The sequence below is a fragment of the Microcebus murinus genome, chromosome 14, assembly GCF_040939455.1.
Source record: "Microcebus murinus isolate Inina chromosome 14, M.murinus_Inina_mat1.0, whole genome shotgun sequence".
Taxonomy (NCBI): Eukaryota; Metazoa; Chordata; class Mammalia; order Primates; family Cheirogaleidae; genus Microcebus; species Microcebus murinus.
The window spans coordinates 14384888-14412661 of record NC_134117.1 but is presented as its reverse complement, the minus strand read 5'-3'; the positions used below and the strand labels follow the sequence as shown (position 1 = coordinate 14412661).

The following is a 27774-nucleotide window of genomic DNA, read 5'->3' as shown; positions in this document are numbered from 1 at the left end:
GTACTCATTGTTTCCACAGTGCTCTAATGTCTTTTAAACGATGACTTCTGTAACTTCTTCTTCTTTTTTCTAGTTGTTGCAGCAACAGGACCAGTCTGCCATGACCTCTCCTTAGAAGTCTGCAATCAGCCTGTAATATTTTTTCAAAAGGTAATTTGTCAAATTGGAGACCTCTTGCATAAAATCTCTCAATATGTCCAGATAGGCAGGTCATCTTCAGTAACGTTCCACTGTAATCTTCCTTTCTGTTCCCACTACTACACTGATTCTATATGATTAATATCACCATCAGTTGGCACTCTCTTTCCAAACTTATTATTCCTTACTTCCTCCAGCCATTCTTCCTTGTCCCTCCCACCCCCCCACCCCTGCATTTGCCATCCAAACACACCCACACACAATAACATACACACACTGCATTTCAACAATACCTACCTACTTGGAGTTCCCCCAAATAAATCACGTTGTTCCCCTTACCTGGATTGTCCATTCCTTCCTTATGTTCATAGCTGACTCTCCTCATCTTTCCAGAGTCTTCACCTCCACTGCAAGCCTTCCTTGTTCCCCTGCATTCCTTTCTTATCTAAATCTGTTTATTTTCCATGTAATACTATTTTGTGGACTACACTGTGTTGAAATGATTTGTTTACTGATTCTTCCCTCTGCTACACCCCCCACCACATGAAATGGGCCCCTTAAAAGCAGAAATTTACCTCACTGGTCTCTAGCACCTGGTGGAGTGCTTGGTATTGATGTTGAATGACCTATACTCACCCCAGTGTCCCATGCTGCATTTTGTTCCAGGATGACTAGATAATAGCAGGACCATTAGAAGCCACGTCTTCTGGACTATTTGACATTGATTTTTTTAAAGTACATTCCCTGAGGTCTCACTAGTGCCAGAATATGAAGAAAGTAATCATTCTTCTCTGACTAAAGTGGAATCACCAGTGACTTACTCTCTCCTTAATCAATAATGCTAGCTAACGCCTACATAGCCCTCACTAGGTGTAGGCACTTTAAACATATCATCCTATTTCATCCTTACAGCCACCTTCTTAGGTAGGTGCTACTGTTATAGAGGAAAAACGTGAAACATAGAGGGGTTAAATAAGTGGCAAGCTACAATCTGGATATAGGCTGGCTGTTTAGCGGGACTACGCAATTAACCACTATGCAATACTGCACGCCTTCTTGCATTCCTTGCCCTTTTTTCTTAAATGTTTAATTACACAAGCAGTATATCAAGACATTCAAAATGTTGAAAATTCAGAAACAAAGCAAAAGCCCACTTTAATCTACCTTCTGTGCAAGTCCAACTTTCTTCCCCAGAGGTGATTACTACTATTTGATAAGCATCCTTTGAGGCCTTTTTCTTTGTTTACATTCATATATACATTGTGTGTGTACATGTACACAAAGAAATATGTATTTTTATATAACTGGATTATGATTTATTTTTCTACATATTTGTTGTTTCATTTAACAATTTATCTTAAAGATCTTTCCATATCGATCCATATAGATGTATGTTCTTTGAATGCTGCGTAGCATGGATATAGTCTACAGTATGGATGTTTTATAGTTTAGTTAACCACTTTTCCTTTGCCAATCTTGTATGTTGTTTCTGATTTCACTGTTACAAACCATGCTGCATTGACTATCCTTGGCTTGAATGTGTCTCTTCATATTCATGCAAATAGATGTCTAAGAAAAATACTGAGAAATAAAATTGTTGGGATGAAGGTTGTGTTTTTTTTTTTTTTAAATAGTGACTCACAAACTTCCCTCCAGTGAGGCTGTGCCTTTTATTCTTTCATCATTCAGAGATTTAAAAGGTTGTGGCTGCAGTGTTTTCAGGAAATCAACTCTGTACATACGCACTGCTCACAGTCTAACACACGATGGGTGCTTGAGAACATGTTACACAATGGGATTCCCAAAAAAGAAGGTGCAGTCAAGAGGGAAATGAACCTTTCTATGGGAAAAAATCAAGTGGGTCTGTCAAAAAGCAAAATTACAACAAATCTAGTTTAAAGATCTTAATGGGCTTTTATTTTCAGTTCTGGAATTGGGCAATAGTTCATTCTATTCCTGTGAGCTGAGCAGAGGAGGTTGACTTTACTGACAGAAAAGGGCTGAGGAAGCAGACACAGAGAACAAAAGCCATTGGTCCTTTCAGTTACCTTCTTTGTAAAGGTTATAGCCAAGGGGACTTCCTTATCATGCTGGCTAAAACTGGCCTGTGTGAGCGTGTGGCTATTTTCTCTCTCTGTCCTGATTCCTTGGAAAGTCAGATAAATGACTTAGTCTTGGCTTGGTGGCCTTGAACTCCAGCACCAGTGACTGCATCTTTGGTTGGTCTGTCATGCCTAGGCCGGGAGCTGGGTCCAAACTAATGGCCTCTTGTACATTTCCCTTAATGGTCAAAGCTTTCTTACTCTTCTTGAGTCTTTCTTTTCTATATTTTGTGACCTGCATAGTAAAACAAGGCCTAGGAATGACTCCTTGACCCTGAAAGATCACAGTGGTCAAGGCAGAGTTTAAGATTAAAAGATCAGGGAGGAGCCGGGCATGGTGGCTCGTGCCTGTAGTCCCAGCAACTCGGGAGGCTGAGGCAGCAGGATTGCTTGAGCCCAGGAGATTGAGGTTGCTGTGAGCTAGGCTGACGCCACGGCACTCACTCTAGCCTAGGCAAGAAAGCGAGACTCTGTCTCAAAAAAAAAAAAAAAAAAAAAGATCAGGGAGGAAGCAGCTTGGGAAAATTTTGCTCTAATCCCTTAAAGGAGAGCAAGAGACCAGAGAGGACAGGGACTGCAGATTTAGGTGGAAACAGAATGCAATTGCCTGGAGGGCCCCTCTTACATATAACACTCAAGGCTACAAAGAGGTCACACTGGTAGACCAGGGGCATCTGAACCACTTCTCATGAGAAACAACCAATAAGCATTTGAATACATTCTTTCCTTAAATGGTTTTAAAATTTGATGCAGGTACTAATGCTCTTTAAATTTTATATTATTTGAGTGTACTCTTTTTAGTATAGTAAGTTGGTATCACTTCTTGAACCACTCCTACCCTTTTTGAAAAAAAAAATGAATGCAGCTTTATCCTTCTACTACTTTCCCTGGGTGCTCTAATAATAATAATTTTAAAAAGCTTTATTTTAGGCTGGGCACAGTGTCTCATGCTTATAATCCTAGCACTTTGGGAGGCCAAGGCAGGAGGATCACTTGAGGTCAGGCGTTCAAGACCAGCCTGAGCAATGTGGCAAGACCCCGTTTCTAGGGAAAAAAAAAAAAAAAGAAAAATTAGCCAAATGTGGGAATGTGCACCTGTAGTCCCAGCTACTCAGGAGGCTGAGGCAGGAGGATCCCTTGAGCCTAGGAATTCAAAGTTACAGAGAGCTATGATTGGGCTACTGTACTCCAGTCTGGGTGACAAGATCTTGTCTTAAAAAAGTAAGATCTTGTCTTTAATAAGTAAGATCTTGTCTTAAAAAGAAAAGTGAAATTTGGTTTTTAAACTAAGTATAATGAAAGATCATTTAAAGACTTTAAGAAAGGGAAAAAAGCAGGGATCACTACATTTTATGATCACTTTTTGCTGCTAATAGAGAATGGATCAGAAGGGAAGGATAATTGAAGTTCAGAGATCAGTTTGGAGCTGTTGCAGTGAGCCAGTTCAGGAATAATGGTAGCTGGAAATGTAATGGGAATAGAACTGGAGAATAAAAATAAGAGTCACAAGATATTCTAGAGGTAGAATTGACAGGATTTGCAGATGGAATACATGAGGTTGAAAGACAGGGAAGAACCATGGATGTTTCTGGTTCCATTTACTGAAATGTAGAATTTTGGAATTGAAAAGATAAGAAAGGGAAAGTTTGTGGAACTAAATTTAGAACTCTGTTTTGGCTGTTAGTTTGAGGTGTCTGTGAGATGTCTGTGAGCAGTACAAGTTTAAATGAGTGCTTTGATGTCTGAGCTTGAATCTTAGAGGAGAGGTCTGGGCTGCAGATACAAATCTGAAATTGATCTCCATAATGGTAGTATTTAAATGCATGTAAATTAGTGAGGTTATTTTTGGAGCTAGCATATGAAAGGAAGAAGAGAGGGAAGAATGTTAATATGTGGCTGTGAGATAGAGGAAGTGCTGGCAAAAAAGGAGCTAAAATGAAAAGAAAACCAGGAGGGGATGGTGCTGAGTAAATAACTTTTTTTTAAAAAAGTGTCCTGTGAAAGAAAAAGTGGTCACCTACATCCCTTGGGGTGCAGGTAAGTGTTTAGCAAGTGTTTATCAGGAAAAAAGGCCCTCGTTTGTAGCATGAAGCTGATTTCTATGGTATAAATACTGCCACAGTGGCTAATTTCAAGCTACCAGCACACCTTCACTGAACTTGGAGTTGGAAAGAAATGTATGCAATTAGCTGTCAAGTTCCATTCCTGTGGGGCTCCAGGACAACACTGCTGCTGAGAGGGAGCATGAGATAAAGAAAGGAAAAGGTGCATTGAACTTGGCAACATACAGGTCAGTAGTGACCTTAATAAGAGTTATTTTTGGACAATGTGGGCAGAAGCCAGATTGCAGTAGATAGAGGAGTGCCATGAGGGTTAGAAAGGAAAGACAATGCATATTTCTCTAAAGAAATGGATGGTAGCTGGAGGGAGAAGAGTAGTCAAAAACTTTTAAAAATAAAATAAAATTCAATATAATTGAGGTGTATCAAATAAGAGAAGGGAGTCGAATTTAAACCTAGATTTGTTTGGCTCCAAAGGTTATGTCTTATTAAGAGCTTCCGGGACCATAGAGAAAAAAATTTTGTGAGCTACGTAAACATAGATTTATAAGGCCGGGCACAGTGGCTCACACCTGTAATACAAACACTTTGGGAGGCCAGGAGTTCAAAACCAGCCTGAGCAAAATAGCAAGACCCCGTCTCTACAAAAAATTAAAAAATTAGCTGGATGGCTGGTGCATGCCTATAGTCCTACCTACTTGAGAGGCAGAGGCAGGAGTATCACTTGAGCCCAGAAGTATAAGGTTGTAGTGAGCTATGATGATGCTACTCCAACCTGAGCAACAGAGCTAGCCTCTGTCAGGAAAGGAAAGGGAAAGAGAGGGAAACAGATGGAAAGAGAGGGAAAGAGGGAAAAAGGGAAAGGGTAGGGTAAAAGGAAAAAGGGAAAGGGAAAAAGGGAAAGGAAAGGAAGAAAGAAAAGAAAATTACAGATGATTTTTCTATTTATACTTTTCTGTATTTTACAATTTCTTTCATTGAGACTACATTACTTTTATAATCATGAAAATACTTAATAGATTTTATATTTGCAAAGTACTGCAAAAGAGCAAAGTGTACGAAAACCATTAACTAGTCAAGTTCAACAGAAACAGCATGTTACCAAACAGTGCCACCTAGTGCAAAGTTTACTTCTCAGATAAATATTTAAACTTCCATTCTATTTTACAGCTTATAAATCAACACACATTAAACTATCTGTGAACCAAAATACCTAAAGGTGCTACCTTCAAAACTTATGTTCATAGATTCTAATTCTTAGGTGGTTTCAGAACATTAGATATGGGAAGGAACTGTGTCTTGTGTTTTGTGTGGTGCTAAATATACTGTCACAGCTCAAAAGATAATGAATAATGGTAGGAATCAGAAAGTGATGTAAATTTTCATTTTAAAATTGAAGGTTCTTGTACTGAAATTCAAAAGGAATTATAACTTTTCTCTAGAATATAGTATATAATAATGGAATAAGTTACTTAAAGATTTTATTGGCTTTCAAGGGGATGGTTTATCCTTTGGCTCTGTAAGAAGACAAATTTATATGATTAGAACCAGCATTCTTAATATAATACGGGGGCATGGGTGTAAGATGCAATAAATCTGCTGTCCTAAACCCCCAGGCCGTGGATAGGTACCAGGGTACCAGTCTGCAGATAGGGCCACTCACCTCTGCCCCCACATCCATCCCCAGCCACCCCACCCATGGAAAAATTGTCTTCTGAATATTTGGAAGGGGTTTGGTGCCAAAAAGGCTGGGGACCACTGCTAGATAATCGAGGTCCTTTTTATACAATTCTAAATTATTCACGTGTAAATACAATTATAAGGTTACAGTTGTAATAGTAAACTATTAAAATGGTAACAGTTTTGAGTGAATATAAAATCTTATACTAATGGAAGTAGTTTTTTAGGAACCTCAATATAATTATTTGTTTTTCTTCTTAATATCTACATTAAGTAGAATTATATTTAGCTTTTTAAAGTAGAAAATAGATTTATTGCTCTTTTGAAAAAGGAGAGAAAATACATTATTTGCAGATAATTTAATTGCCTATTAGAAAATCCAAGAGTATTTATAGTAACACTACTTGAACTAATAGAGTATGGTCTGAAAAAAAATAAACATGCAAAAATCAATAGCTATCTTACACAGCAGAAGTAGTCTATTAGAAAATATAAGGAAAAAAACTTCATTTACAATATCATGAAAAACTACAAAATACCTCTAAATATTCTTAGAGGTATAAAAAGATATGCAGCTCACCAGAATTGGACCACATCTGGATTTGACTATTTCATGGTAGGTTGTGTGAAAGACGAGAACTGAATTATATTTAATTTTGAGCAGCTTCAAATTTATCTTTATTTTGTGAAGACTTCATTTATATAATTTTTTTAAATAGCCTTATTAACAGATGGATTAAATAGTATTAAACTTGTACAGTACAGTATTAAACTTGATTTTGCCAAGCAGCTCCCATGAAATTATTACTATTTGATCAGACTGCCACCTACAGGTAGTAAGAAAAGCAGAGTAGCACCGAAGTGCATTTACTGCCTACCATGGACCATATTAAGAAACGACTTGCAGGATTGACAAATAAAATACAAAGGGCTTGCACAATTTGAATTTCAGTTAACAACCAATACTTTATAGTCTCAGTATGTACCAAATATTGTGTGGGATTTACCTATACTAAAAATTATTCATTGTTTATCTGAAATACAAATTTAACTGGGTATTCTGTAGTTTTATTTGCTAAATCTGGCAACCCTTAAAAATGGAGATTAATATGAGTGAGGAAAAGAGGAGATGAGGTTAAAAAAAGTGGAGATAATAATTTTGATCATACGCTGCTGCTTAAAACTTTTCGATGTCTCAGGAGAAGGTCCAAGCATCTTAACATGGCATCTAAGACCATTTATGTCTCTACCCACCTCTTGCTCCTTCCAGCCTTAGCAGAAGCTTCCCATTGCTATCTAAATCTTTCTTTTGCTTAGGCAGTTTGTTTGGCCTGGAATATAAAGGTTCCCCATATGTCCATTTTTTAAAATATTGTTTATGGTGATTTTATTACATAGTCACATAATAGCAGATTATGATTAATAAATACATTACCTCAAAGAGGAAAAAACAAGCGAAAACACAAAACTTATATAAAAACATTAACTTAGAAAGACACATTGGAAAATATTTTATTTCTAGTTTATTTTGCATTCTTACTTAAATGTTATTAAGAGAAAAACCCCAGTGAACTTAAAGAGTGTGTGTGTGTTTCTCTAGCTATATAATTTTCAAGGCTCTATGGAATTTGAAAATGTGGAGCCTCTTGTCCAAAACTTATTAAGAATTTCAAGATGGTAAGAGCACAGCATTAACCCAAGTGTGGGACCCTTCCGAGTGCAGGGCCCTGGCTGCATAAGCCACATTCCCTGTATATGCATATATATTTTTTTCCCAACTGAATTGATTTAGAATTGGAATTTCTCTAAGGGAAGTTCCTTTTTGTTTACAGTAGAAGCATGTGAATGACTTAAAATGGATGATGTGTTGAGATCTTGTTAAGTGGGCCTACTAAACAATCAAGAAGAAAATTAAGCTTATAAGAATGTGGTCTTTGCAGCCAATTCACGGTCTGGCTTCATGGCTGCTTTGGAAGGCTCAAGGGTTGACTTCAAGATTCACAGACTATCTCAAATTGTAATCAAAACTCTGTGTGTGTGTGTGTGTGTGTGTGTGTGTGTGTTTGTGTGTGTGTACATTTTTCACAGGAGAGCTTTCATCTGATTCTCAAAGGGATTAATAAGTCCCAAAGGCTTACAAACCACTGTTCTATGAAATTATTTCTCTTTATTTTTTAAAATAAATCTCTTGCAAGTCAAGTCCTACTTTAAAAAGCCTGTGTTGGTTACTGGTTTAAAAACTTTAAATATGAGGAACTGCGCATATTTTTAAAACCACTTTTATTTCAAGATGTAAAAAGAAAAGCAACATGAAAAGAGAAATACAGGAATAAACAAGTACATCAAGATCCCAGTCAGAATGAAATCTAAAAGAATCTATGTTAAACCCTTATATCCTAGCTGCTACTATCAGAAAAATTGAGAAACAGTAAAATTGATCTTGCCTTACAATATGTCTTATGTAACAATACAAAATATTTATTGAACACTTACCTTGTGCTCATTAATCATAATCATTTACAACTCTTAACTCGCTTAACCCTCTTAGCAACTTGATAATCCCCATTGTAGAAATGAGGAATCAGAAGCAAAAAGAGGTTGAGAAACTTGCCCAAGGACATGCAGTGAATGATGGAGACAGATTTTGAACTGGCCACAAAGCCAATATTCTTCTAAGCTGCTTAATTTTCTTCTTGATTATTTGGTAGGTCCACTTAGCAAGATCTCAATACCTCATAGAACTCTCATTTAATAGGTATCTAGATTGTTTTTCCAAATTCAAAGAAGTGAATGTACACTTAGAAAGCTTTTTTTTTCCTTTTAACTCTAGTTAAGTAAAGCAGTAGGAGTGCAGAAGAAACAAAGAAATCTGTAACTGGTTGTGATCAATTATTAACAATTGTAAACACCACTGTACTCTGGCCAGAAAGTTTTAATTTTAGTCTATGTAAATTATACCTCTGTAAGTCCAAAATTTGTTTTAAAAATTTTTTTTTCTCAGCCATTTTCCATCAGTATAAAAATTTTTAATTGAGCAAAAAAATTAAAAATTAAAAAAAATTTTTTTTAAGTATCAAAATTAACCACTTCGCTATGAGCATCAACTGTAGTTGATAGCCACAGATGAATGTTCACAGCCGAGTGTCAACTTTAGTCAACAGCCAAAAGCTTTTACTTTTACAGCTTTTATCTCTGCAGTTGCAGTGTGTACATTCAGCTAATAAGTTACTACGAATCTGTGACCTTTTAACAAGTCCTTAGTAGGAGTTATTATAGTACACTTTTTTTTGAGACAGAGATTTGTTGCCTAGGCTAGAGTGAGTGCCATGGCATCAGCCTGGCTCACAGCAACCTCAAACTCCTGGGCTCAAGCAATCCTCCTGCCTCAGCCTCCCAAGTAGCTGGGACTACAGGTATGCGCCACCATGCCCGGCTAATTTTTTCTATATATATTAGTTGGCCAATTAATTTCTTTCTATTTATAGTAGAGACGGGGTCTCACTCTAGCTCAGGCTACTTTCGAACTCCTGACCCTGGGCAATCCACCCGCCTCGGCCTCCCAGATTGCTAGGATTACAGGGGTGAGCCACTGCGCCCAGCCTATAGTACACTTTTGATACGTGTAAGTAATAATATAATTTACCTATTTCCGAGATTTTTCTGTTTTTGTTTTTTATGTTATGTCTTAGTTTTTATAATTCTGAGACCCATTATGGATTCTGACACGTCAAGTGAAGGCAGCCTTGTTTTGAAACCTAAAAACATTACTTCAAAAAGGAGGAGGGAGTTAATTCTATCGTCAGATCCAGAAGCAGAAGAATTAATTCTGATTTTTCATTTATCAAAATAAAATTGTGAACATTTAAAAATAATGTAATGAAAACATATATGTATATGTTACCTATTCTGATTTACATCACAAGTAAAGCTGCCTGTATAGTAAAACAAGCTTTCAGTGCTTTAAAGCTTTCCTCATCACACAAGAGCAAAACGGATTCCGTTTTGCCGGCTGGGGGCAAGGTTTCCCAGCAGGTGAGCGCTGTACCGAAGTGGTTAAAAAGACGTAGATTAAAAATCTGAAAATTCATCCTTCCAGAAAACTGCTTTCACTTGGCTTCGTGGACACCACCCCTCTGTGGCTCCCCCTACCTCCTACTGGCTGCTCCCTCTTCAGTTTTTTTTTGTGGGGTTCTCCTCTTCTCCCTGTCAGGCCTCCATCCTCTTCTTCCCTCCAGCTACGCACACTCTTTGGGGAAACTAATTCAATCCCATAACTTTAAATAGTGTCCAAATGTTGATGATTTTCAAATTTATTCATATATTTCCAGCTTGGACCTTTCTCTTGAACCTAGATTTGTCTATTCGCCTGTCTTCTCAGCATCTCCCATTTGGAGGTGCACTCAACATCTTAAACTAAATGTGGCCAAAATGAACACCGACTTCCCTCCTTTGAGACTCCCACAGTCTCCAGTACATGGCGGCCCCGTTCTTCAGATACTCAGAACAAAACCCCTTGCAGGTGTCTTAGCCTCTTTTCCCTCCTTCACGTCCCATATCAAATCTATTGGCAAATGGGGTCAGCTTAACCTTCGAAATATGTCTGCATCAATACATATCCCAAATCCATCTATCTCTTAATCCAAGTCACTATGATCTCGCTTATATCTCGATCCTTCTCCTCATTCACATTCTCTATCCTCATATTCTGCTTTATTTTTCCTTCACAGCATTTAGTTATCATTTGACCTATTATTTATCTCTTCTGTTCATTTATAGACTCTCATCCCCCATTACCACACAAGTGCCATGAAAACACAGCCTTTGCATGTCTTATTCACTCCCATATCTTCACATCTGGTGAAGATTACCAAAATTACCTGGTACATAATAAGCACTCAATAAATTTTGTTGAATGAATGAATGAATTCTTACTAAAAACCATTTAGAAGGTCATAAAAATCAAAAGAATTTACAAACATAAGTTTGATTACAAATATCCAAGTTCTGACAAATAAGACACAACTAGGAAAATTAGTACCATCAGTAATTGAGAACATGTATTTATGTTTGGGTTTTTTTTTTCTGATTATAAAAAAGGCTGAGATTGTGTAAAACAAAAGTAAAAGTATACACTAATCACTAGCTTTTTAAATATAAAGTGGGAAATCATATTTTATCTTAAGCAAGTTCAACCCACAGTTAATTAGCTGGATTATTGCCAGGAAAGTGCTAAAATGTCAAGGGAGTGAAAATTGTCTTTCTGTGACTCTCAGGAGTAAAAGTGATAGTAGGAAATAGTTAGCAAGTCTATTTTTTTCAAGTATAGTGAGAAAAAAATACAGGGAAACATCCAAGAATCTTCCCAATGCTGGGAATATATGACAGCAAATTAACTTACTGACTGTAATGAGGAATAATTGGACATACATCTGAATTTTTGTGAGATTAAATGAAATCAGGACCTCGAACACACTTGAGATTAGCTTTTTAAAAAATTCATGTTTTGCTGAAGCCCAAATCTACTCTCTCACTTTTCTAGTTATATTTTTAAGGAAGAAAAAAAACATTGTATAATCGCATTTTTTACAAACTCAGACCCACATTATAAGTCAAAGGGTCACATAAATTTTCTCTGACCTAATAGTCACGTGCACACAAGTGGAAGGGTCTATGGCATGCAAATAGCCACAAAGTGCCTTTTTGGCAATCTGCCCTTCTCTGAATATTACATTTAGAGGCAATAGGCAGAAATGCAGACACTAGATCCTGTCACTGACTCACCGTACAGGAAGGTCAGACTTATATTGAACCATTTAAATGACATAATGATACCAGGTATACTATGTCATTCTTGTCAAGTGGTTAAAAGAAATTAGAAATTACATTTCTGGTTTTACCACTCAGCTACTGCAGAAATATGAATTAATCCTCTCTGTTCGTCCAGAAATTGTGGCTAAAAGATATAAGTATGCTTTAGAAATGCTTATACATTACTATATATAGTAATAATTACTATATATAGTAATTATATAATGTATAATGGTAGGGACATATAAAAAATGCATATATTTTTATTTAATTTTTTTAATCATCCAACCTAACACATCAAAAAGAAAACCTTACTAAATTTTATTACACATTCCATGAGGAAGCATGGCCTAGTTTTCATTTTATTCTGTCTATAAGAAAGCAAACTCTGATCCATTAAACATTCTCAGGTAGTTGTTAACACCTCCTGAGTGTATGTGCATCAACTACAAAAGAAGGCCAAAGTACCCTTGGGTATGTGTAATCTAACAGGACATTGACTCAAGAGTTGGGAGCCCTGTGTTCCCACTTCACATCAGCAGCTAACAAACTTTGTGAGTTTGGGTAAGTCACAAAATCTCTTACTATTACTTATGTATTGGTGCTTAACAAATTACCCCAAATGTAGTGGCTTAAAACAGCAAATGTGGCCGGGCGCTGTGGCTCACGCCTGTAATCCTAGCTCTTGGGAGGCCGAGGCGGGCGGATTGCTCAAGGTCAGGAGTTCAAAACCAGCCTGAGCAAGAGCGAGACCCCGTCTCTACTATAAATAGAAAGAAATTAATTGGCCAACTGATATATATATAAAAAAAAAATTAGCCGGGCATGGTGGCGCATGCCTGTAGTCCCAGCTACCCGGGAGGCTGAGGCAGAAGGATCACTCGAGCCCAGGAGTTTGAGGTTGCTGTGAGCTAGGACGCCACGGCACTCACTCTAGCCTGGGCAACAAAGCGAGACTCTGTCTCAAAAAAAAAAAAAAAACAGCAAATGTATTATCTCACAGTTTCTGCAGGTTAGGAATTCAGGAGGGGCTTACCTGGTCTGGCTCAGATATCTTCAAGAGGTTGCAGTCAAGATGTCAGCTAGAGCTGCGGTCTTCCAAAGGCTCGACTGGGGCTGGAGGATGTGCTCCTAAGCCCACTCATATGGTTGCTGGCGAGAGGCTTCAGTTCCTTGCCATGTGGGCCTCTCCACAGGGTTGTTCACGCCATGGCAGCTGGCTTCCCCCAGAGTAAGTGATCCAAGAGCGAGAGGGCAGCTAGATAGGCACCACAATAGCCTTTGTTACCTAATCTCAGAAGCAACATACCATCACTTTTGCTGTATTCTACCCTTCATGTAAACTGACCCTGGTATACTATGGGAGGGGTATATGCAAGGGCATGATTACCAAAAGGTAGGGATGGTTGGGGGACATTGTGGAGCTGGCCACCACACTGTGACCTCAGTTTCCTTATCTATAGAGTGAGGTCTTCGAACTACCTGATCTTTAAGGTTGGTGACCTCCTCTCTCCCCAGTGCCACTTCCTGATCTTGCTTTTCCACTCTCCTGTAAAAATTCCTACTCCTTTTAGCATTAAGCGATTTGGCTAAACCAACATTCACCCCTCCTGTTGCCATCACTTATAGACTTCCTGGCCACTGCTCCCCATCACTGTGACTTGGCATCTGGTGTACAGTTGTTCTCCTCACTCAAAGTCCTGCCGTCATCCTATGACTTCCAGGTCCTCCTGGGTGAGCCACCCCATACCATGGCCTTTCAGTACCTTGACCTCATCTCCAATGCCCTTCCCATCCATGCCATTCAGATCCCATCCTCAGAATGACACCCTGGATTTGTCATCACCAAAATTGTTCAACTTCATAAACAATAAATTTATTCATCTCACTCTCTCACCACAACTTCCTATTCTCTAATCAACTTGTCCCAAGAGATGAGTCCTCAAACCTTGTCGGAACCTCCAGGAAATTATTTACTTTCCCCATACCGGCTCCCTCTTATCTTTTTTTCCACTTCATATTAGATTTTAAGGTCCATCACTTGAGCCACTTTCTGAATAGACTCTTCAACTCCTGCATCTCATAGTCCCTCTTTCATACGTGTCTTGAAAAACCTTATTTCTGATCCATTTCAACTGACTACTTTGTACTTTCTTTTGTACACAACACATTTTTATACAAGGTTAAATTTCTCCCACATGCATACAGTATCTAAATGTCATGTTAATGATGCTATTGATGCTATTTAGATTTGAATATAAGGGCATTTTTGGATTTTAGCTCAGTGAACCCTGTTTTGGACTTCAGACCTCCAGAACACTAAGATGATGAATTTATTGTTGTTGTTTTCAGTCAGTGAGTTTGTGGTAATTTGTTACAGCAGCAATAGGAAACTAATATGCTGGTTTTAGACTGTGCAAGTCTTCTGACAGTTGCTACCTATCTGTTAATTTGTACATGATGGATATTGCTTAACAGAAATTGTTGATTTTGATACAGTCAAATCCCCCAATCTTTCTCTTTATGATGTATCTTTTGGGGCCTCTTTTTTTCATTGCTAGAGATTTTGAAGCCTTTTGGGGTCTTGTTTCAAGAAAATCTTCTAACTCTATATTCTCCTACATTTTCTTCATGTTTATATCTCTAAGCCATTTGGTGTTCGTTTTTATATTTGCTATGATAGAAAGATCTAGCATAATGTTTTTCCTTAGAAAATAAAGGTTTTCCAATGGCAGTTTCTGTTGTTACATTGGTTTATTAGTCTCTTCCTACATCATAACTGTGCTATTTTATTGCCTTAGCTTTACAGTTGTTTTGTTCTTTTCTTATTGAGGTAATATTCACATAACACAAAATTAACCATTTAAAGTGAACAATTCAGTGTTATTTAGTACATTTATAGTGTTGTGCAACCACTACTTTTATCTAGTTCCATAAATTTATGGTTGGTTTTAATGTCCAGTAGGATAAATACAACTCTGCCTCAGTTTCCCCATTATTAAACAAAGACAACAGCATAACCTACTTCAGGGAGTAGTTTTTGTTTTTTTTGAGACAGAGTCTCATTTTGTTGCCCAGGCTAGAGTGAGTGCCATGGCGTCAGCCTAGCTCACAGCAACCTCACACTCCTGGGCTCAAGCGATCCTCCTGCCTCAGCCTCCCGAGTAGCTGGGACTACAGGCATGCGCCACCATGCCCGGCTAATTTTTTCTATATATATTAGTTGACCAATTAATTTCTTTCTATTTATAGTAGGGACGGGGTCTCGCTCTTGCTCAGGCTGCTTTCGAACTCCTGACCTCGAGCAATCCGCCCGCCTCGGCCTCCCAGAGTGCTAGGAGGGAGTAGTTATTAATATTAAAAGATAGTAGTACAGTATATATTAAGTGCTTGGAATAGTGCTTGACACTACCTATTATATAATAGTTATTGCATTAAGGTCAGAAAACACCATCTAGCATGATGTTATTCTCCTTTGCTGGCAACTCTGCCTCTTCCCAGCCTCTACATCGTGAAGTACAGGAGGGTATTAGTAGTTAAGTTTGGGAGAAGTCAAAAGTTATACACGGACTTGTGACTTTATAGAGTTTGGTGCCCCTAACTCCCGTGTTGTTCAAGGGCAAGCTGTATACTCAGGTATGTTATACTGGTGACACAGACAACAAAAGTGGTGTTTGCAAGAATAATGTGATTCTTCAAAGTGGTGAGCAACTTTTGATACTGTTCCAAACAAAATAATGTACCACTTCCCCCTGATTTCCTACTAATAGCCTACAGAAGCCTTTCCAATAACACAGTCAATTAACACATATTTTTATATGTATTATATACTATATTATTACAATAAAGTAAGCTAGAGAAAAGAAAATGTTATTAATAATATCACAAGGAAGAGAAAATATATTTACTATTCATTAAGTGGAAATGGCTCATCATCAAGGTCTTCATCCTCATCATCTTTACACTGAAGCTGAGGAGAAGGACAAAGAGGAGGGATTGGTCTTGCTGTCAGTGGCAAGAGAAAAGTCACATATAAGTGGACCCTTGCAGTTCAAACCTGTTTTGTTTAAAGTTCAACTCTATTTATAGCTGTCACATATAGATATGCTGACTCCACATATAGATATAAACATCTATTTCATCATGTCCTTTGTTGTAATTGAGTCTTTGTGTTAAAACACACATAATCCTTTAAATCAGCTCTAAATCCTTCTAAACTCTGCTTTGTGGACTGGGTCTAGGACTCTGCAAACTGTTTCTTTTTTTCCATGTAACTGTTTGGTTTTGCCAACCGGGGTGCTGTGGGGAGAACTTGAGGCAGAAGAAGGTGGCACTGCTTTTGCTCCTGTGAAATGTTCCTGCTATTGCTACCTCAGCAACAGCATTTCTGTGCGACTGCAACTGCAGCAGTTGGCTCCAGTCTCTGGAGCAGTCCAGAATCAGCCTTACAATGCTCCCTCTGAGATACCAGTATAAGCAGAGCAGCACCTCTTCCTCAGTGATCTAAGCCCCAGCCCTGTAGGGACCTCATCTAAGCCTATAGTTTCTGAAAACACTAACTTTTCCCCTTTGTTCCCCTAGAAGTTTATCTCCGGACCTCAATGTCAGTCTTCTGTTTTATCAGCAAAAGCTCCATGTAACACATTTCCTATATTAAATTCTCTCTGCCGAAATAACTAGTGTGGTTTGTTTTCCTGACTACATCCTAATCAATACAGTACTGGGTGACAGAGTGCTCCCAGGAAATAAATCTTTGAAGACTGGATTTAGGATTGCTTGGTTATGTCCTCAACTTTGAAAGAAGCTCTGAACTCTTTGCTAATAGGAAATGGGAATATAGTTTGTGGTTATGCAGGGCATTATGATTAAAGTATTACCTGTAGTTGGCTGTGAAGTGTCTCCTGAAATAAGTGGCTTAGAGGACCAAGTGGCTGTTGCACTTGACTGCTAGGGCAGTAGTACAGACTATACGAACTGTGGGGAAGGAATAGCTGCTTCTGACTATGCTGGAGAGAATACAGAAAAAAAAAATCAAATCAGGGTTTTAAATGTTCTTCTCAAGTCACAAAGAACTAAAGAACATCTAAGGTGGCCCTAAGATAATCTATTTTTTATATGTGCAGAGTCAAAATTACTGAAAATAGGACCCAAAATTTAGTTGTCTTGGGTTGTAAAATGATAACTTAAATTGGATTCACAGACTTGTCATAAAACACACTGTTTTATGTTATACTTACGATATCAAGAAAGAGTGGACCTAAGACTTGGAATGGGGACCTCTGGGTGGAATTGAAGGTTGAAAATTTCAAACTCCCAAGTCCTTCTGGGTCTGTCCTGCCAGCAGCAACAGTCTACCCTCCTGTGTCTGAGGAGAATCAGGTTTGCTTAACCACTTCGGTACTGCGCTCACCAACCACGAAACCTTGCCCACAGTCAGCACTCATAGTCTGCACGATAGTTTGTGCTGTGCATTGACGATGAATCCGTTTTGCTCTTGTGTAATGAGGAAACCTTCAAAGCACTGAAAGCTTGTTTTACTTTACAGGCAGCTTTACTTGTAATGTAAATCAGAATAGGTAACATATACATGTATGTTTTTATTACATTATTTTTAAATGTTCACAATTTTATTTTGATAAATGAAAAATCAGAAAAGTCATATCATGGCTGTTGGCTAAAGTCGATGCTCGGCTGTGCTCATTCATCTGTGGCTATCGACTATAGTCGAAACTCGTACTAAAGTGGTTAAAGATGCTGTATAACCACACGTAGGGAAGTTCCCTTGCAAAGAGATGCCTATCCTGCTCAAGATCCTCCCTGACCACCTCTGAATAACTCTACACTGATAACTAGAGTTAGATCTCAGCATGCTCCAGGGAGACGAGTGTTAAGTTTAACTCAGGAGTACATAGTTTATATGCTGAAAGAATTTCCAGATTTTCCTAATATGTAGAGAGACAAAAACTGGTGAAATATGTTGGAAATGGATTTGAAGATTGTTACTCCAAAAAGGAAAGAACACAAAATTAGATCAGGTCAAGTGCACTCATATGAATACATTTACAAGAGACTCTGGATTTAATGTGCATGAGTTAGCACACAGTTGGAAGCAACTCTAACAGTTTGCTTGTTGACTGATGGAACTTTGGACTCAATATTCCACCAAAGTTGACATGTTAGAACATCCTTGGCATAGACATGGAGGAATGTACCCACAGATCAAAGAACAGAATGTGAAGGCCATTTATCATTTGCAACATGCATATCCAGCCCCCACTGCATCCCGCCAGAAGGCTAAGAAGGCACTCTGTTCACTATGCCATGAGAAGTGCATTAGTGAAGGGAGCACCCTTACCCCTGAAAAGCTCTGTGATGGTGGGATGACAGTGAGACAGGCAGCCAGTTACACGACTCCCTGAATTTAGTGCAAGTGATGGGATCTAAAAGTGATAGAGGCCAAGTGGCAGCATATAACCACCAGAAACAATGTAGGAAAAATTACTTTGATGTAACTAGAATGTCTTGATCTGATAAATGAGATCATAATGCACCTAGGAATGAAATAGATGGACAGCCTACTAAAGTATCATTAGATAAGGACAACAGTAAAAACTCTAGGTCTGGTGGCTAGAAACCTTAATCAAGTCACAATAAGAGTCTTAGTCTCTTACCAAATTTCCAGACTTTGGGTACCTCACAGATCCAAGGTGTCTTGATTGACAGAGAGGCCAGGACCCCTTCAGGAAAGATCCTACAACAATGCCCCAAGAATATAGTATGAACTTTCCTCCAGGTCTTTCCCAAAGGGGCCTGTGGACACTTTTCTAAGGTTACCGTACACTGGGAAAAGAATAATACCCAAGTCTTTTGGTAAATTGTAGGCACTAGCTCTAAACTGATGCCATTTCTGGAAGACCTATAATGCTATTGTGTTCCACCAAAGTGGGGGCTTATGGTATTCATATAATAAATGCTATTTTGGCCCAAGTTCATCCACATGCCCATCCTATTGTTATTTCCCCACTTTCTGGGTGCGTGATTAGAATAGACATGCTTGGCAATAGGCGGAATCCCTACAATGGCTCCCTGACCTGTGGAGTAGAGACTGTTATGGTAGGAAGGGTAAAGTGGAAGCCCTTGGAACTTTCTCTATCAAAATAGTAAACCAAAAGCAGAACTGCGCCCCCGGGGGCAACTTCAGAGATTCATGTATAAATCAAAGAAAGTAAAATATACAGGCCTGGTGATGACTATTCTTCTATACAGGCCAATGATTACTGTCCGGCCTGTATAAAAGGTGGACAGAGCTTGGAAAATGACTGTGAATAACCACACACTCAATCAGGTGGTAAGTTCAACTGCAGCTGCTATCCTACAGTGTTTACTGGAGAAAATCAACACAGTCCCAGCACCTGGCATGCAGCTATTGATCAGGCAAGTGTTTTTTTTCTCTATTACCAATTTGCAAGGACCACTAGAAGGAATTTGGTTTCAAGGGACACTTTATGGCTTTATCTTAGGGCTATGTCAACTTTCCTCCTCTCAGCTTTAATGTTGTCTGCAGAATTTTGATCATCTTGACACTCTACAGAACATCACAGCGATCTGCTGCATTATGCTGATTTGACTTAATAAGCAAAATGATGACATTACTCTGATTTGACCTAATAAGCAGGAAGTAGCTAGTGCCTTAGATGTAGCTAGTACTTTAAGGCACGTGTGAGATAGAGGGTTGAAGAAAACACCCATGAATATTCAAAGGCCTATCACTTCAGCTATATTTCTAGGGATTCAGTGGTTTGGAGCATGTCAGGTTATCTCCTCTGAAATGAAAGACAATTTACTATACCTTGTATTATGTACCACTAAAAAGAAGGCACAATGGTTTGGGGGGGGCCTCTTTGGATTTTTGGAGATAATATGTACTCCATATTAGTGTCCTACTCCAATCCATTCTCCCAGTTATCTATAAAACTATGGGTTCTGAGTGAAGACTAGAGGAAAAGGTTATATAGTAGACCCAGGGTGTAATGCCAGCTTTGTTTATTGCAAAGACTCAACAGATCCAGTGATCCTCAAAGTGTTTGTGGCATATAGAAGTCTCTGGCAAATCCAAATAGGAGAACCCATAGGGCTTTGGAGCAAAGTCATGCCATCTTCTACTGATAATGATTCCCATTTTGAGAAAAAGCTCCTGCATTACTAGGCCTGATTATGGGATGTTGAGTAATCAACCTGAGCTGCCATCATGAACAGTGTTATCCAGTCTGGCAGTGAAAGCATAAGGTTGGGTAGGGGTAACAGCAATCCATCATTAAGTGGAAATGGCATATATGAAATTAGACTCAAGCAGGTTCAAAATGTACAAGTTGCATGGGAAGGTGGCTCAACATCCTCCATCACCTTCTCCTCATACCTTGCTGGCTCTCCTTCAATCCATACTTACAGTCTCATGAGCAAAGTCTTTTTCATCAGACAACTAAGAAGAAAAAAACTCAGGCCTGTTTTACAGATATTGCTTCATGACATGCGGGGCACCAACTGCTTACAACATTTCAAGTCCAGTAAGGAGTATCCTTTAAAAAGAAGGATGAAATAAAATCCTCCCGGTGGGTGAAACATGAAGCAGTACATTGGTTGTCCCATTTTTTCCTGGGCCAAGAGATGGTCAGAGATATGGATCTATACTGACTCATGAAGAGTATGAGACTGGAACATCTTATGTCAGCAAGAAAATGCTTAAAGAATGATGGTGACATGTTGAAAGGACACAGAAGCCAGCCTGGAGGGACTCCTACTGGCTGAAATTTGAGAGAAGGAGGAGGAAGAAGGAGGAAGAAGAAGGAAGAGGAAGGAGGAGGACGAGGAGAAGGAAGCAGAAAAAGAAAAATAGTATGGTTTATAACCCCTTGATTAAGTTAGTAAATGGTAAGTCCATAGTGATAAAATTAAATTGAAAGTTTGATTATGAGCAGGATATTTACATACTTGGGAAAAGAGTAATTTAACATTGGAGAAGTCTGGAAGTCACCACCTTAACCAAGAGATCAAAGTGAGCAAACTGAAGATAGGTGCCACCTGATGGGAGGCACAGGAAGAACACATCAGTCTGTGATAGGCCTTCCAAGATTGCACACCTGAATTTAATCATGAAAAAACTCAGAAACCCAAATTAAAGGCCATTCCACAGAATAACTGGCTAATCTTCAAGAATGTCAAGTCATTTTCTGCTGACAATTACACTGGGGGGAAACAATGTCAAGTCATGAAAGTCAAGGAAAGACCAAGGAACCATTCCAGATTCAGGCTAAAAAGTCATGACAACTAAATCTACTATGTGATTCTGAACTGAATCTTTTTATTATAAAGGACGTTATTGAGACAAATGGTGAAATTTGAAATGGGGTCTGTGGATTAGATGATAGTAATTTTGATATTGATATTAGTTTCAACACACAGATTCCTGGTTATTATAGTGGGTTGAATGGTGGCCCCAGAAAAGATATGTCCACATCCTAATCCCTGAAGCCTGTGAATGTGGTCTCATCTGAAAAAAAGTGTCTGGCAGATGTAATTAACTTAAGAATCTTGAGATGAGATCATTCTGAATTATGTGGATGAGCTATAAATTCAATGACAAGTGTCCTTCTAAAAGACACACAGAGGAAGAGAAGATACAAGGGGAGAAGGCCGTGTGAAGATGAAGGCAGAAATTGGAGTGATGCATTCACAAGTCAGGGAGCATCTGGAGTTCCCAGAACCTAGAAGAGGCAAGGAAGGACCTCCCCTGAAGGCTTGGGAATTGGAGGAAGCATGGCTCTGCTGACACCTTGATTTCAGATTTCTGGCCTCCAGGATATGAAAGAATAAATTTCTGTTGTTTTAAGGCATCATGTTTGTAGTAATTTGCTATGACAGCCCTAGGAAACTTATACAGTGGTATTGTAGTTGTGTCAAAGAACATCCTTGTTTGTAGGAAATACACACTAAAGTACACAGGAGTGATACACATAATGTCAGCAACTTATCCTTAAATAGTTCAAGTGTTTTGAACTATACTTGCACCTCTATTGTAATTTTGAACAAAATTTTAAAAATATTAAAATAAAAAAATTACCATAATAGTTGCCAGATCATGGAGGCTAGCAAGATTGCAACACCAAGAACACTCCAAAAGATGCCTTGGTGATGGCACAGATACTGAAGGATATGGGAATTACAAATAAAGAGTTATAAATCAAATGTTGGAGTTTGTTTTCCAGTATGTACCTACGATTCTGGATTATACAAAAATTTATTCTAGCCACTTTAAGAAACCTACTCTTGGGGCAGATGATGTGAGCAATCCATTGTTGCAAAGACCTATCTCTCCCCCAAGACATTCTTTATTAGAACTACTTTTGGTAGCCAATTCTCACGGCATTTCAACACATCTTTGGACTACCTTTTCAAGAATATGTATAACATAGTGTCTCCCTCCAGGTCAGAGGGAAGATTTGTTTCCTGACTGCTACTGCCCCAAAATTGGTAACTAGAATTCCAGCACCTCTATGGGACCATGAAGTGATGCTGAGGATGGCAGCACTGGAGAGTGGTGCAGAAAGTGAAGAGCAGGGCAACACGATGAGCTCATGGAGCCATCATATTATAATCCTGACTCTCTATAGAGCAAACTTCCTTTACTTGAAAAAGAAACTTCTTCAAGCCACAGTTAGATGGGATTTTCTGCAGCTAGACCTAACAGGGCACTGCTCACTTCCAGCAGATTCTTCCTCTATGTAGTGAAGGTGTATCTTCTTTAGCCTATATGCAACCTGTGGCACTTGGCCTTCCCCTCTAGGTTTCTTCCACTCCAATTACCACACATAGAGGGTTTTCTCAAAAGTAGAGCCTGAGACAAAAGACTTAACTGCAAGTAGTTTATTTCAGAGCACAGAAAGTAATGGAATGAAGAGAATGACAGGGAAGGAGGAAAAGCATAAGAGGGCTATTGAGGACCCTATTGGGTCCTACTGGGACCTCCTGAAAAGTGTTCAGAACACTTCCCAGAATTGCTTTCCAGAACTGTCCACCAGAAAGCCAGGACACTGAAGTATTTACCCACCAGATTTCATCTCCCATTAGCTAAGAGTTGCCCCTTAGGTGTGCTAAGTCCACTGTGCTTTTGGAAAGAGCAGGCTTTCCCACATAGAATTTTCAGTGGCAAAAATTCCAAGGAGGAAGCATGAGATTGAGGTCAGATACTATCACCATGAGGTGAATCTGAGCTTGCACAGAACTGCCCACTACAACTGCAATCAGAAGTGGACCGATGGAATGTGACACTGGACACTGGAATTTTCACAGTTTTATATAGGGTTCTGAGATCCATCAGCTTCCCTCTTGTTTCTGTGGCAACAGTAGAATTGTGTTCAGGAGGTGAAGTCTGTAGCCTGTGCTACTTAACCATCATGTCTTGAATAAGCCTCTCAATTTTTGAAACCCATTTCTCCAACTTCTTTGTTTTCCTATCTCTGCCTGCTCTTCCGTGAGTTCCTCTTCCATTTCCCAGTCCTTTGTAGGGGTCCTCATTTGTAGGGGTCTTCAAGTTTGTATCCATTCTTTTTTCTTTGACTATACCATTTCACTGAACTATCTCATTTATTCATGTATCTCAATTACCATCTTTAAGAGATGATTCTAAAATATTTATTAGCAGCCCAAACCTCTCTCCTGACTTCTAATCCAAATTTATCACCCCATACTAGACTTTTGCACATAGATGTAATTATACAGATAATCAAACCTAACATATTAAAAAATCTGTCTCATGATCTTTCTATATCTCCATAGTCCCTATCTCAATGAATAGCTTCTTCACCTAACCTCATCCAAGCTAGATATTCCAACATCTTTGACTTCACCCTCTCATGCCTTATATCATTGCAAAAATTTGGTTGGTCTGATCTCATTTTTCAAGTCTACCATCTCCGTCCTATTCCTACAATTATTAACCCTTATTATCTCTTATCTGAACTTTTTACAAAAGCATCAAAAACCACTTCCTGCCTCTAGTTTCTCCCCTTGCCAAATAAATTTTGGGTTACACCGGCACAGAGTTTAATCAAGGGTTTGATAAGGTTTGTTATGAAAGTTTTCGTCCTTCCTCCCAAACTCTCAATTTCCAGCTCCACAGAGGCAACCTCTTTCAACACTTCCGAAAATATTTGGAAAAAAAAAATTGTGTCTGAGGCCAGGCATGGTGGCTCATGTCTGCAACCCCAGCACTTTGGGAGGCTGAGATGGGAGAATCACTTGAGGCCAGGAGTTTGAGGATACAGTGAGCTATGATGATTATGCCACTGTACTCCAGCCTGGGTGACAGAGACCCTATCTCTAAGAAAAAAAAAGAAAAAGAATGTGTACTGAACATGTACATATTTTTTCACGTCATTATTCCCTAAACAATACAGTATAACAACTATTTACATAGCATTTACACTGTATTAGGAATCATAAATAACCTAGAGATGATTTAAAGTATATGGGAGAATGTGCATAGGGTTATGTGCAAATACCATTTCATATCAGGGACGTGAGCATCCTCAGATTTTGGTACTCTCTGGAGGTCCTAGAACCAATCCCCCAAGCAAGATACCAAGGGATGACCATACTTTGGTACCTGGCTTTCTTCATTGTTGCTTTAGGATTTAGCTTTCTTAGGTCAGCCATGGCAGTTAGTCCTTTTACAGCTACTTTCTAATTCTCATAATTCTGTAGCTGTTGTCTCCTCTCTCAATTGAGAAAAGAAAAGAACTTTTATCTGGGGAATGCAAGTCCTTTTAAATTAAAGGCAAGAGGGGCACTAAAAGGAGACAGCCATCATGTCCTATTTCCTCCCTTTCAGCTGTGTATTCATCTCTTGAAAAATGCTTGCTATTGCTGCAAGTAATGCTGCACTGGACACTATAACCCACAACCTATAGTTTAACAGTGTATAGCCAATCACTGATCAATGTTATTTCTACAAACCAATGACAATTCCTGACAACCAATTTTGTATCAGCCCACTCCCTGTCCTTTTTTGCTTTAAAATCCTGCTTGTAACAGGCCTAACAGAGCTCATTTTCAGGGATACTTGGGTCTGAGTCATCTGGACAGCTGTCTTCTCTGTGGTTCAAGTAAACTCTTTACATCATATATTGTGCTTCAGACTCTTAGGTCAACACAATTTATTTTAGGCTCATACTTCGAAAAATCCCTTTACTGTCATTTTAGTCGAGTTTGGGGAGGGAATGTTGCTAGAAATCCATGTGTTCAACTCAAGTATTTATTTATTTTTATGACAGTTTTATTTTCATGTTTCAGAAAAAGCGTTGCACACATTTTAAAGCTAAGAAGAATAAGAATAAACATAAAAAGAAGATCAAAATCCTATAAAATATATTATACCCTGCCCGTTCTCTCCCTAGTTTTTGGTTCATTCGATAATAACTAAATTGGAGAAATTTTAAAAAGAGAAAACAAACTCAAATCCATTATGATATCTTTTCCCACTTTTTGTTTGAACATATAAATGAGAAGTATCCCAATGGTTGAGGCTAAAATTTATATGTGTCACAAAGGTGAGCAAAGTATGTATTGATTTTATGTAATAAAGTGGACAAGTACCATATTTCTAAAATTTCAACTACTTGATTCAACGCAGCATTCTCCGATTTGAGTGTTATGGAAAGTTCCCTAAATCTAACTTGCACCAACCTCTGTGTTTAATCCAGGCACTCATCTTGGTCTCCCCCTGGCCATTCAACACCCAGAAAACCTTTGCTAATTCTACAGAATCGAAGCCCAGGCTGATCAGTACTCACATATTTAACCAGAAGTCTGCCAAACTTGGGAAGCAGGTGTCATCTAACTCTGTTTCTTTTTCTTTTTTCTCAGCTTTATTCCAACTGGGTTTTCTAGGTTTTTCTGTGTCTTCACTAACTAAAATTCCGTTTAGAAAAGAATTTAACACATTCATTTATCCTGAGGTATAATGAATGATAGAATTTAATGTGTCATCTCTCTCAGAAGTATGTTAATTTCAACATGGACTAAATTTCTTATTTGGCTTAAGCGAAAGGAATAAAGAAAATATGTTCTAACTGGGGAATTTCAGGTACTCATATCTAAGTGTTTTGAACATTAAGGGAAGCCCTTCTTGTATTTTCTTAAACCACACTTTGTTGTCATAGGTCTAACTGTGCCCATGCATTAGGCTGATGATAATGTTAGTGTCACTACAGGTATGCTATGATGAGAAAGAGAAATAGAAATATCTGTTCAGTTACAATTCTAGTCCAACTCATATGTCTTGGAACTTAGACATCAAGAAGATGAATCATCATCCTAAATACTGATATTAATCTAGAGCAAAACATATATTTTATGTTTATAATAAGTATACAAAGATAGGCATCATCAAATGCACACAACTCTAAGCCTGCTTTCAAAAGACCTCCTCATACAATTAGTGGTTGTAAGGCATTATGAAAATACAAAATGCCATATAAATGCATGACAATTTGGCTAGGAAAATAATTATGGTTAATAATATGACTAACCATATTAAATTGTGTGAATAATAATAATAATAACAATAAACAACATTATGTGCTCTTGGTTGAAGCAGACACAATTAGGCAGAACTTGATAAAGGAGCATAAAACAACAGAGGATGCCTCCAACATTCTGGGGGCTAGGGAGATAAGGGAGGAAAAAATAGGGGAGAAAAGAAGACCAGTTCAATTCTCCTCCTCAATTCTTGATTTCTGGCCCTATTTTTATATACTAGTACATAATATTATATGCTAGTATTACTAGTGTTATATAATAGTACTACTAGTCCTATTACTAACAACAACAAATGCCTATGTATCTCTTACTGTGGACTGAGCACTGTTCACATGTGTTACGTACATTAATTAGTTCCCACGACAACCTTATGAGGTAGACGCTATTATCCCTCTTTTACAGATGGAGGGACTAAAGCACAAAGAAGTTAAATAACTGTCCATGCTTGGTGGTAGAGCTGCGATTTAAACTCAAGCTACCGACCCAACTCCAGGGCCTGGCCTCTCAACACCAGGCCACGCTGCTGCCGGCTACCTTTCCTACCTTTCCTCATTCTCTGCTCAACCAATCAATTACAGACACATATTTTCCTCATTCGGTTGTGTAAACCTTTCTCTGCCCTCATCAATAACTTAATGGTCCTTTTGGTAAAAAAAACAAAAACAAAAACAAAAAAACAGTACTAGCATAAAACAAAGTTCTCCAGGATAGAAACATTTTCATAATTTGTATCAACCTAACCTAAAATTTATCAGCCTGAATTTTGTTTCTTCAAGGCTCGACGAATATACTGTTGCATAGTACTTTACGAAGGCTCCACCCCAGCGCTTACATTGTAGCTCCACCTAGCCGTCTTAGGCATTTAGCAGAATCCTTTCTCATTCTTCCCCTCACGAATGTTTGCCAGTGTCGTCTGATAACTGAAGAGAAAATGCTAGAACGAATCATTGCACCTCACTACCAAACGTGACGAATTATTATATTGAATTAAACTGAGCCGTCTTCCCACTTGCCCGTTTGGGACTTCCTGTTTTAATGCTGAAGAAGAATGACAACATATCCTACAGTCAGCAAAGCCATTCATCTGCATCAGTCGATTTGTGTCGATTCTTAGCATTTAGACGCACTACCCATTTTTGCTTTAGGAGTACTGCGTTTTTTCTTACCAGTCTTCCGAATCTGTCCTTAAAAGACAAACCTCTGAATATTTTATACATATATGGATGGCTGCGTGTCCTCACAAAGTCAGCCCGTCACTTCCACTGGAAAAAGCGAACTGTGAGAATGGCCGAACTGCGGAAACGTAAGAAGGCCAGCGTCTGAGGCGCGCCGAGGGCCGGGAGGGCGGCGGCTGCCCGCGGAGCGGCTCCCGCCTCAGGCCCGGCGCGGCC

General features: G+C 38.7%; 1 long non-coding RNA gene across 1 annotated transcript; it reads right to left on the bottom strand.

Moving 5' to 3' along the window:
• Window positions 1-382: 382 nt before the first annotated feature.
• Window positions 383-27761, bottom strand: LOC142875444 (uncharacterized). Its single transcript, XR_012922797.1, has 3 exons — window positions 15697-27761; window positions 12825-13046; window positions 383-3284 (listed from the first exon to the last, which is right to left on the bottom strand). It is a non-coding gene; the product is annotated as an uncharacterized LOC142875444 (long non-coding RNA).
• Window positions 27762-27774: the final 13 nt, after the last annotated feature.